Raw genomic sequence first — 12,333 nt, 5'->3', positions numbered from 1 at the left:
CTCTTTCCTGCATTAGTAACAATAGCCCAATGAGGGATCACACAGAAAATTTGATGCTGTCATAACTCTTTACTTGACATGATGACATCACTGGGCTTTGGTAAATATGATCACACAGTTGGGTTGATGTACATGATGGATGACATTGTGAAGAGACACTTGTACATTGTTTTGGCAATCCATGATTGTAACTGCTGATGTGTGTTTTTGACTCTACAAAGCAACTGTAGATGATTCATATTCTGGCCTCAGCCCTGGGAAGCCCTTTCCCCATGCATAAAGGTAGAGGTAGTCCCCTATGCAAGCACCGAGTCATTACTGACCCATGGGGGGATGTCGCATCACATTTTCTTGGCAGACTTTTTGTTACGGGACGGTTTACCATTGCCTTCCCCAGTCGTCTACACTCTACCCTGAGGAAACTGAGTACTCATTTTACCAACTTCGGAAGGATGGAAGGCTGAGTCAACCTTGAGCCGGCTATCTGAACCCAGCTTCCACCAGTATTGAACTCAGGTTGTGAGCAGAACTTGGACTGCAGTACTGCAGCTTACTACTCTGTGCCAAGGGGCTCCAAACTGAGCTACAAAACCTCTCTTAAAAACTGCTACCACCACACACCGCAGTCATTGTGTGCCATGTTTACCAAGGAGCTGGGGTGGGCAATTTCATTGCAGAAAACAGCATGGGGGAGTGAGAGCCCTTCTTTTCCCCAGTGCTGTATCTCTAGTCTGAAGCAGAGTCTTTTTAGGGTCAAAGAACATAACAGCAGATTTCCAAGAAATCATGCAATTTGGCCCTTGGAAAGCAATTGAGAATGCAGGTCAATTAAATTAATACAGGCAAGTAAGGGCGCAAATTTTTGCTGTGGATGCTGCCAAAATGTTTCTGAGATGGTAGTGTGAACTGAGCTTTCTCTTTTTCATATCCCAGATATTAAACTTTAGGAAAGCTCACTTCTTTGTCCCCAGATCCTGCAAGTGAGAATTAGAATCAGCGCCTGTGTTTGATGCTTTGCCCTTTGTGGTTTTGCCCGCCAAAGTATTGTCCCCTCTCGGTCACCTTGGAGCAAAAGCACAGGCTGCCACTTCTATTGCTGGTGCTTTTTTTGCTTGCTGTGCTGACGGGTCTCGTTTCCTCCCAGCAGAAGGACAGCCTGCTGGTAGCTGCTGCGAGGCAACGTAACCTGCACAGCCATTGCTCAGGCGCAGGACTTGGGTGGCTGTCTGTCTCTCTCAGAATCCTGCTGTTCACTTGTGTGTTTATTAATTAAAAGGAAATAAAGTTGCTGAGAGAGATCCTATTCACAGAATGACCTTGAGTTGGGGAAACACTCCCAGGGGAGCCATCCCTAATTTCTCTCTAATTTTATTGCTGGTTTAATTTGTTGTTCTTAACTGTAATGCTCTCATTTTCCCAGATAGAGGGTTTTGTCCCATTTAACTAAAGGTATCAGAGACTTGATTATGAAAGCATGACTGTCATGTGTCACATCTTTTCAGAGATACAAAGTTCCAGATTGTCTCATTGTGAGTTCTTGTGAATTGGTACAATGGCATAAGAATCCCCACCCCCTTGACTGCAGCAGCCACACCCCTCGCTATATCCCCCTCTCTGCCCCCCCTTCCTGGTCTTGGGGCCCAGAATCTATTTAAGAAAGATGGAGCAGGTGGCACCTTCGTTAGTGATAACGCTAAATGCCTTGCATCTCTTTGTTCTGAAACTTTCATGTAACTCTGGGGTAGGAAAGATTTTGAATTTCTCATTCCTGCATCTTGCGGCTTAAATCTGAAAATCCATGTTTTGGTGTTGCTTATCTGTTGTGTAAATGAAACCCACGTCTTTATTTCCTGCTGTTTTCTAATTCCTTGAACTAAAATCGCCAGTAAAACATACTCATTTTACAGTGTTACCTGTGCATCAATATGTCGACATTCTGTATTACAGGTTGGGGCCCCCTGAGAAATGGCCAGGGAGGGTCTGGGAGACCCACCACTCAGAATTTCCCTGTCCAGGATCCTCTGAGCTGTCTCAGAGGCTTTGGGGGGGGGCTGTTTCCTCTCATTTATTTAGGAAATGTATTTGCTCCCTTTGCAGAGCAGCTTGAGGCAGTTCACAATTAAATATAACTGAATAATCAACAACTGAAGAATATTCAATAATATAACAAGCCAGAGGCATAAAAACAACATAAAACAACATTCAGCAGCCTGCAGTGATATTCATTAAACAGCACTCAGGCTACAAGCCGACCATAAAAACAGCTATAAAGAAGACACCCATCAGTTAAAAGCTTGGATAAAAAGAAATGTTCTGGCTTAGCATCTAAAAGTCAGCATGGTAGGTGCCAGGTGGATTACAAGGGGAAAGGAATTCCACAGGCAAGTTGCCACCACTGAAACAGCCCTACTGCTGGTTTTGACCTGCCTCACCTGGGCAAGAAGTGGCACAGACAGTAGCACTTGAGAAGTGGGTCTTAAACTTTAGTCAGTGCTCTGATTCTCTCAACGTTCCAGGTCGTTTTAAACTTTTTCTTTCAGCTTTTTTACAACTAAGGTAGCCAAGTCCCTAAGGTGTCCCAATGTGACACCTTACTTACTGGGAGCAGTATCTTTGCATGTGCCCAATGATGGAGGGCACAGGAGGGAATTGTATGGGGGAAACTTATTGTGCATCAGGAATGACATCATTCCTGGCATGACGTGGGCATGTGTGAGCACGCTTCACTCCCAGCACTGCGTTCCCGCACCTTTCTTCCCCCTCTGGCCAGGAGAGAGGTGGGGGGGGCAGAGGCTGAGGGCGGGAGATCCCCTGCCCCCACTGGGGGAATGGTAAGCCTAGTCCCTCATATATGAACAGGCCTCTGCCTTTTATGTGGGTGACCTGACTAAGTGGCTTCTGTCATTTGCGCAGGATCCAGCCAGTGTACAACTAGATATAGTCATAGGACTTTATATGTCTAAATACCACATTAAATTCATACAACATGCATATGCAATATGAACCAATGTATGGTTTTGACAAAAATATAAATGGAAGCAAAATCACTCATTGCTTCCCTGGGAGGGTTGTAGCTGAGTGCTAAAGATTGTCCATCAAAAATCTGTGCCTTGATCATTCAAATTGTGATAGCAAAATTGTGAATTCTGAGACCTCCATACACGCACAAATTAAAACCAAATTTTCACCTATGTAGCACTTGAACCACTATACAGCATGGATAGGTGTTTATTATGATGATTAATGAGAGAAAGATACAATTAATAAGGAAAAAAAAGCTCTCTCCTATGAGCAGTTTGATTCAAATCTTGCCTCTGCCATGAGTTTACTTGTAAGGCAAGACACACCCCCCCCTTGCTCAGCCTCAGTCCACCCATCTGCAATATGGGGATAGTGATTTTGACCTACCTTGTCCTTATCCTCTCTCCACCCCAGTAGCTGATTTTAAGTACTATTCTGCACACAGTAAGAGCTGTCCAGGCACCCCTCTTGCAAAATATCTGCCAAATACCTGCTCTGCTCAGCTTCCACAGAGATGGTGCAGAAAAAAGTCTTTTGACAGATGATGAGGTTGAGCCTCTTCATCCTAGTGATCTCATGGCTGTAAAATCTATAGATCATACTTTAATTTGTTAGCTGCTTTGGTGGCTCTCATGATGGCAGAAAGGCAGGATATAAATTTTGCTTAAAAATGTAATGAGAAGCCTCCTTTGGCTGGAAGCATGGCTGTAGTTCTAGTAGGGCTGCCAACCCCCAGGTGGGACCTGGAGTTCTCTTGCAGTTAAGCTGCTCTCCAGGGGACAGAGATCCGTTCCCTAGAGGTAATGGCAGCTTCAGAGGGTAGACTCTATGGCATTGCACCCCTGCTGAGCTCCCTCCCTTCCCCTAATTCTGCCATTCCCAGGCTCTGCCCCCCAAATCTTCAGGAATTTCCCAAGCCAGAGTTGGCAACCACATGTAGCTGTGGTAGGTTGAAGCGGGAGGAAGAGGAGAAAGAGAAGCTGGAGGATGTGCGATGCAACTCCACGGCTCTGTTTGTTCTCCTCCTTTCAGCCCATGCCAATGTACTGCGCTGAGCGGCAGCAAACCCCAGACTTCAAAGGCCTTTTAGTCCACCGCAGCACCAAAAGAAGAGATTGAAAGCAGAGCTTCACAGAGGGCAGCTTCAAAAGGGCAGTGAAGAGCTCAGTTTTGTGCTTCTGGCAAATACAGTCTCAAAGGGGAAAGCCGATTCCCCCCAAGAGAAGGAGCAAAGGGAGTTAAAAAACTTTTCATGCTGGACACCTGCTGCTTGCCGATCAATGTCCATCTGCAGGAATGAGCCCTGCTTTAGTGAGGGTGGTTGTCCTGGGAGTATCAGGAATTTTAATACCTAGAATGGTCACACCCACCCACCCAATCTGTGATGTTTGTTTGCTCATCGTAGGAAGATAACCACGGAAGAGAACATGTGTGATGCAGTTGCACCTCCATGGAGTTTTGGAGCTTGGAATCAGAGCTTCAGGTTTTCCTTACTTACCTCTCATACAGGGTTACACAGATGACAATAGACACTCACATTGTCATCATTGTGGTCTCTGCCAGTTTTTACCCAGGATCACCCCCTCCCTCCTCACAGGATTTCCTAACATGCCACTCTGTGCAAAAATGTGGCAGTTGTAGATTAAATTTCTGCATATCTGATGAATCAATGATTAAACAAAGAAGTAGAAAGCAAGTGTATGTATTGGGCAAATGTGCTAACCGTGCACATCATTTGTTTTTGTTCTCATATTGCTAAGTCTTGGAGGCCGTCGCGTCTGAGGTTAATGCAGGCGGCAGGCCTCATTTTACAGGTGCTGAGTTCAGTTTCTAAAAGTCACTTATTGAGTTGATCTGGGGAAAGATCCTAAGATTGGGGTCATTTTTAAAAAGCGTCTTGATAGTTGGGTGCTTTGAAATCTTGGCCGACTTTGCAAGGGGGCAGTGGGTGTTATGGGGGTGCCTAGCAATGAGGCCAGTCACCACCCTTGCCAGGGGCATTAGTGGCGTGTTCTGAGGACTTGTTCTTTGAGGCAACTGGGCTGTCCCTGGTGGACTGAAACAGGAAACAGCCACTCTGTTCCTTATAACCTGAAAGCTTTATTTTTAACGTGCACAGGCCCTGGGAGTTTGCTATTGCAAAAGCAGAGAACAACTCACCTCATAACCTTTTATACTTTTTACATAAAAAGCAGCGGGAACAAGGAACCAATAGACACGTTACAAGACAACTATCTCCTTATATGGGAGCATTCACTTTTGTCTCAGTGTTGCCAGCACACCCTTAGGCCTGTTGCACGTGACCTGCTCTCTTCCAGTTTACGGGTCCGCTCCTGACCTCCATCAGGACCTTTGTCAGATTTCCCAGGACGGGTGCAGTGCATGCTGGGGTATCATCCAGGTTGTGGATGTTGCATATTCCATAGACAAGCTGCCTCTACATGATATGGTACAATGTCTGTTCGTGTGTATGCTTGTCTGAACAATTGATTGCAGGAATAAAAATGGGCAATATTAGGTATAGAATCATAGAATCATAGAGTTGGAAGGGGCCATACAGACCATCTAGTCCAACCCCCTGCCCAGTGCAGGATCAGCCTAAAGCATCTCTGACAAGTATTCATCCAGCCTCTTCTTGAAAACTGCCAGTGAAGGGGAGCTCACCACCTCCCTAAGCAGCTGATTCCACTTTTGAACTACTCTGACCGTGAAAAAGTTTTTCCTAATATCCAGCTGGTACCTTTGTGCATGTAGTTTTAGCCCATTGCTTCGCATCCTACCCTCTGCTGCCAACTGGAACAGCTCTTTGTCCTCCTCCAAATGACAGCCTTTCAAATATTTAAAGAGAGCAATCATGTCCCCCCTCAACCTCCTCTTCTCCAAACTAAACATTCCCAAGGCCCTTAGCCTTTCATCGTAGGGCTCAGTCTCCAGACCCCTGATCATCCTCGTCGCTCTCCTCTGCACCCTCTCGATTTTGGCCACATCCTTTTTGAAGTGAGGCCTCCAGAACTGCACACAATACTCCAGGTGTGGCCTGACCAAGGCAGTATAGAGAAGGGGCTATGACCTCCTGCGATTTCAACGCTATGGCCCCTTTGATACAACCCAAGATTGAATTAGCCTTTTTTGCCACCGCATCACACTGACTGCTCATATTTAGTTTACAATCCACTCTTACCCCAAGATCCCTTTCACATGTACTACTGCCCAGAAGTGTATCCCCCATCCAGTATTTGTGCTTCCAATTTTTGTGGCTCAGATGTAATACTGTGCACTTGTCTTTGTTGAATTGCATCCTATTCACAGCTGCCCACTTCTCCAGAGTATTCAGGTCTTGTTGAATTTTAATTCTATCTTCTTGGGTGTTTGCTACTCCTCCCAATTTGGTATCGTCAGCAAATTTAATGAGCAGCCCTTCCACTCCTTCATCCAGATCATTGATAAAAACATTGAAAAGTGCCAGGCCCCAAACCGAGCCATGCGGCACCCCACTGGACACCTCCCTCCAATCTGATGAAATGCCGTTGACCACCACTCTTTGAGTGCGGTCCTCTAACCAGTTCCCTATCCACCGAACTGTCCTATAGTCCACTCCACAGTCTTCCAGTTTGCCCATCAGAATGTCATGGGGGACCTTATCAAAAGCTTTACTGAAATCCAGATAAATCACGTCAACAGAGTTCCCTCGATCCAGTAAGCTGGTCACTCGATCAAAGAAGGAAACCAGGTTGGTCTGGCAAGATCTGTTAGGAACAAAACCATGCTGATGTATTGTTGAAGGCTTTCACGGCCGGAGAACGATGGTTGTTGTGGGTTTTCCGGGCTGTATTGCCGTGGTCTTGGCATTGTAGTTCCTGACGTTTTGCCAGCAGCTGTGGCTGGCATCTTCAGAGGTGTAGCACCAAAAGACAGAGATCTCTCAGTGTCACAGTTACAATGCCAAGACCACGGCAATACAGCCCGGAAAACCCACAGCAACCAAAACCATGCTGACTTCCCCGGATCACTGAGCGGTCCTTCAGATGCTTACAGATTGATCCCTTTAAAATCTGTTCTAGTATCTTCCCAGCAACAGAAGTCAGACTGACCGGCCTGTAGTTTCCCGGGTCATCCTTCTTCCCTTTCTTACAGATTGGGATAACATTCGCTCTTCTCCAATCTTGTGGCACATCCCCAGTCCTCCAGGAGGCCTTGAAGATGATGGACAGGGGTTCTGCAAGTTCTCTGGAAAGTTCTTTCAGCACTCTTGGGTGCACCCCATCCGGCCCAGGGGATTTGTATTCATCCAATGCAGCCAGATGCCTCTCCACAACCTCTCTGTCAATGTCAATTAGCCACTCAGGTGTCCTGCCACATTTCCTACTATCTCTAGATGTGCCTGAGTTTTTCAGGGAGAAAACAGAGGCAAAAAAGTCATTAAGCCTGTCTGCTTTTTCTCTGTCCTGCATCAGAGTTTCTCCATCAACTCCCAACAGCGGTGCAATTGCCTCTTTTACCTTGCGTTTGCTTCTCACATATCTGTAGAAGTTTTTCTTATTGTAGCGAGCCCTCCTGGCCAGACCCAGCTCGTACTGAGCTTTGGCCTCTCTGATGGCTGATCTGCACTGCCTAGTAACCCTCATATACTCCTCTTTAGAGGTCTGTCCTTCTCTCCATTTCCTGAACATTTCCTTTTTCTCTCTTAGCTTATTCTGGAGCTCTCTGTACATCCACATCGGTTTCTTGGAGCCCTTACCATGTTTCCGTCTTGCTAGGACAGTGAGGGCTTGAGCTTGCAAAAGCTCGTGTTTGAGAATGGCCCACCCTTCACTCGCTCCTTTCGCTTCCAGCACACTCCCCCATGGAATGACTCTCATCAAGCCTCTGAGTTCATCGAAGTTGGCCCTACGAAAATCTAACCTACGAGTCTGGCTACAAACTAGGTCCCCCACTACCTAGGTGGGTATCCTAGGTCCCCCACTACCACTCACCTGGCCTGGAGGGAGGCAGGGGAACAGGCCTCCCAGACGCACTCTCAGGGTGGTGTGACAGCGTTGCTCCAGGGAATGATGTCATTGCATCACCCTGAGAGCACTTCCATGCTTTGCAGTGGGCCGATTTCAGTCCCAAGACGAGGGCCAGGTAGGGTTCACAGGTGCCCAGTGGTGGCGGGCAAACTCCTGGGGATTTGCTCTGGAGGTTACCCACCACTGGCAGGCACCCAGGGAACATGCAGGGCTGGCGCGCCTATTGAGGCCAGGTAGATGGTGGCGTCAGGGCGCGGGGTGCCGGAGGAGGCGCGGGGGGCAGGAGCGTGCGCCATGGAGCTGCAGCCTCCTATCCCTCCCACCCCATGCTGCTGCCGCCGCCGACACATGCCCCTGGCTGGGCGCAGCAGCTGCAGGCAGGCGTCTGTGGTGGTGCAGGGCAACCGAGTGGGAGAGCTCAGAGGCCACCCTCACGCCATCCCAGCCTCCCACTGCAGCGATCGGGCTGGCGGCGCGCACTCTCCCGTGATGACGTTGCACTTGATGTCATCATGCAGGCCCGTGTGTGTGCGCGCGCACGCGGGGGGCGCTGGGCCGGCTGGCCGGCTGCAAGCGCCGAAAACCCTGGCGCTGCTGCTGGGAACACGCATCATGCATGTGCTCCCTTGGGGTGCGGCGCTGTCACTTCTGGAAGTGACATCATCGCACTGGCCATGGGAGCATTCCTGTGCTTTGTTTGGGGCTGATTTGGGCCGCAAATGGGCTGAATCGTCCCCGTGCAGAGCATGGGAGCACTCATGTGACTGGCACAGTGATGTCACTTCCAGAAATGATGTCATTGCATCAGCCCTGGGGCACGTGTATGAAGGATACCTCATGCCCAATACAAGGTATGTGCCAGGGACCCTGCCTTCCTAGTGGGAGGGGAGAGGGACCTGGCAATCCTAGTGCCAGGTCCTCCACACTGGAACAGTAAGTGGACCTATACCCATTGTAGTTAAACACATTTAACACAAGCAAGTATTGTGTATTTTTAGGGTTGCCCCCTCCATGTTAGGAAATTCTTGGAGATATTGGGGCCCGTGTCTGAGGAAGGAAGAGTTCAGAGAGGGACCTCAGCAGGGTGTAATGCCATAGAGTCTACCTTCCAATGCTGTCATTTTCTCCAGGAAAACTGATCTATGTAGCTTGAATATTAGTTGTAATTCTGGGAGATCTCCACTCAGCACCTGGAAGCTGGGAACCCTTGTCCTTTCTGGAAAAAAGCATATGGTCGTTCCTTGCCTTTTGGCCAGTGGGAATGCTTGTCAACCCAGAGAGTCTTCCTGGCCTGCGTGAACAAGGGTGGCATATTCAGGTAGACAAAGAGGTGAAGGCTTTCAGTGTCAAATTGCATCGTTAGTCCACCCATAAACATATCAGTGCTGATCAAGTGTTCCATATTTGCATTGTGTGGCTTGAGGGCAAACTTGAGGAAATGGCCTTTCTAGAAGCAGAGAAAGGGCAATAATTACCCACTGGAAGGAGAAATAGGGCGGTATCCAAAAGCATCCATGTGCCCACACAAAAGGAATGCACAAATATGTTGCAGCAATGGGTAAATGCCTGCAAATGAGGAACACCTCCTTACCACATATATTGCTCTGTTATAGCTCCACCAGTTTAACATTCTTTAGCCACCGCTAAGCAGCTCTAAATTATCCTTAGTGCACCCCCCCCCATCCCTTACTACTGCCAAAATACTTTATTGAAGGCACTTCTGTGCTTTCTCCTGTATGGAGCATTCATTTATTCTGAAATAGGCTGGATTCTGAAGCAGGATCAGTGACCAAAGTGGTCATAATGACCAAGAGTTTTGTAGCCCCTTAAAGACTAGTAGATTTATTGGGGTGGAATCTTTTGTGACACAATAAATCTGTTAAGCTTTAAGTTTGCAATGAAATTCTCTGCTTCTTTCTGGTGCAGGACTTTCCCACTGGATTTTGACTATAGCTATTAAAAAAAGAGAGAAAACACACACTTAAAATGTATTCTTACAGGGGATCTGTTTGTACTTATTGCAGAATATCTGTGATTAAGTGCAGCAGCCAGCAGTTACTAGGTGGCAATGAAGATGGAGATAGACTGGGGCAGATATGATGGCATGTTGCATTTTTAAAAGGGACTAATTTTGTCCACATGAATATGTGTAATGTGTGTGATAATGCCTTAATGAATAACTCATAATTGCTGCTGTTTCTTTACAACAAAATTTGTGATCTCTAATGCCGTACATTGTCCTGCATAAGGATCTTCATATAATATATTCTGAATGTGTAAAACATACTTAAGCAGCATTTCACTTGCTGCAAAGGGGGAGGGGGAATCATAGAAGTCCCCCCCCCTCCCAATGCTCCCCAAATTTACAGTTTTGCCACTGGAAAAATTCAAAGAATTTGTTAATGTATTTTCCTCCAGGCCCTCCCATCTCTAATCATGTGCAGATTGTGTAGACCAAGCAAGCTATGGTTAAATTGTCCTGAGTTTCCAGCCTGATTTTTGAGTCATCACAAGGGGGGGTTGCTGTTTTCAGGAGAGATTTTTTTGCCACCCTAGGAGCATGCCCATGAGGCCCATTCCCTCCCCCCGCCCCACCAACCAGGTGAGTGGTGGTGCGGAGCAGAGAGAGGAAGTGAGAGATTGGTAACCATCGTTGAAAGCAGGGTTGCCAATTCCTTCCTTCTTGATGTTATTATGCGGTTATTTATGTATTTATTTACTTCTTTTATACTTTGCCTTTCTCCCAAATGAGGATCCACAGAAGCTTACATCATTCTCCTCTCCTGAGAGGAATCCCACTCCCCCGGTGGGGGCAGGTTATCCCCTGCTCCCAGCCTCCATCTCGCTATCTCTCACCTGGCTTTTGGGAGGAAAAGATGTGGGAAAAGGTAAGGAACTCCCGGGAGCATGCTTATGTGTGCTCCGGAACGACATCATTCCGGGCGTGACAGGGAAACATTCTGGAACTTGAGTATTTTGCATACCTACGCAAAGGTAAGGACTCCCTCCTCACAACTCCCCGTCCCCCAGTTTGAACCCTGGGGGACCTGGCAACCTACTCCTGCATTTTGTCCTCACAGCAATCCTATGAGGTAGGTTAGACTGCTTTAGGGATGCCAGCCCCCCGCCCCCACCCCCGCTTACCTGGCCAGCGGGGGGGAGCACACCTTCTGTGCATGCTCCCCTGCAGTGCTGCATGCTCCCATGCGCTGCAGCCACCTGGATTGGGCCTGTTTCGGCCCGGATTGGAACCACTGCGGAGCACAGGAGCGCTCCCGCCCTCCACAGCAGCCCAAAAAGCGCCCATTTTGGCCCAGATCGGGCTTGTTTTGGGCCTGTTTTGGCATGGATTGGGCCCATTTTGAGCCACTGCGGAGTGCACTGCCACCATGATGAGCAGGTACACCCTTTGGCTCCTGTCCTGGGTGCTGCTAACAGCCACCTTGGGTTCTAAGCACCCTCTTAGAGGGGTGAACCTCACCTGTTTCACATGAGACCCCCCCCCCCTTGTCTCTGGGTTCCTAGTCTGGAGGATCTTGCACACAGCAGTCAGACACTCGAGCCACAGGCAAAATAATTATTTATTAGGTCAAGAGAGGGTTTAGAAAAAACAACAGAGGCCACTCTCGAGACAAGAGCAATGGTAAAATAAAATAAACTTAATCTAACCTAGCTTAAAACTATCTAGACAAGTGATTACTAGAAAAACCCCATGCTCTCCATGGTTCGGCTTCTTCCTTTTCTGCCCCACCCACGCCAGCCTTTTATTTTAACGAGGAGGAGGAGCCACCTAATCTCAGCACAACACCAGGTGCACTCAATTAGCTGAACTATTCACTGTTCTAGACAGGGAGTGCTCCTGCACTCTGCAGCAGCCCGAAACAGGTCTGTTTTTGCCTGGATTGGGCCCGTTTTGGGCTGCTGCGGAGCGCAGGAGCACTCCCGTGCTCTGCAGCAGCTCAAAACGGGCCTGATTCACACCAAAACAGGCCCCAAACAAGCCCAATCTGGGCCAAAATGGGCGCATTTTGGGCTGCCCTGGAGGGCAGGAGCACTTCCGCACTCCGCAGCATCCGCAATCCAGGCCCCTGCAGAGCATGGGCGCGCTCCCAGGGGGGCCGCATGATGTCATTTCCTGGAAGTGATGTCATCATGCTTGTGGGAGCACGCGCACCCCCACCTCCACAGGTAAGTGCCAGGCCCCAATCCCCTGCCAGGAGGTTGAGGGAGCTTGGCAATCCTAGACTGCTTGCATGACTGGTGCAAGGTCACCCAGCGAGCTTCCATGGCAAAGTGTGGCTTC

The sequence above is a fragment of the Eublepharis macularius genome, chromosome 14, assembly GCF_028583425.1.
Source record: "Eublepharis macularius isolate TG4126 chromosome 14, MPM_Emac_v1.0, whole genome shotgun sequence".
Classification (NCBI taxonomy): domain Eukaryota; kingdom Metazoa; phylum Chordata; class Lepidosauria; order Squamata; family Eublepharidae; genus Eublepharis; species Eublepharis macularius.
Note: the sequence above shows the minus strand (reverse complement) of the source record.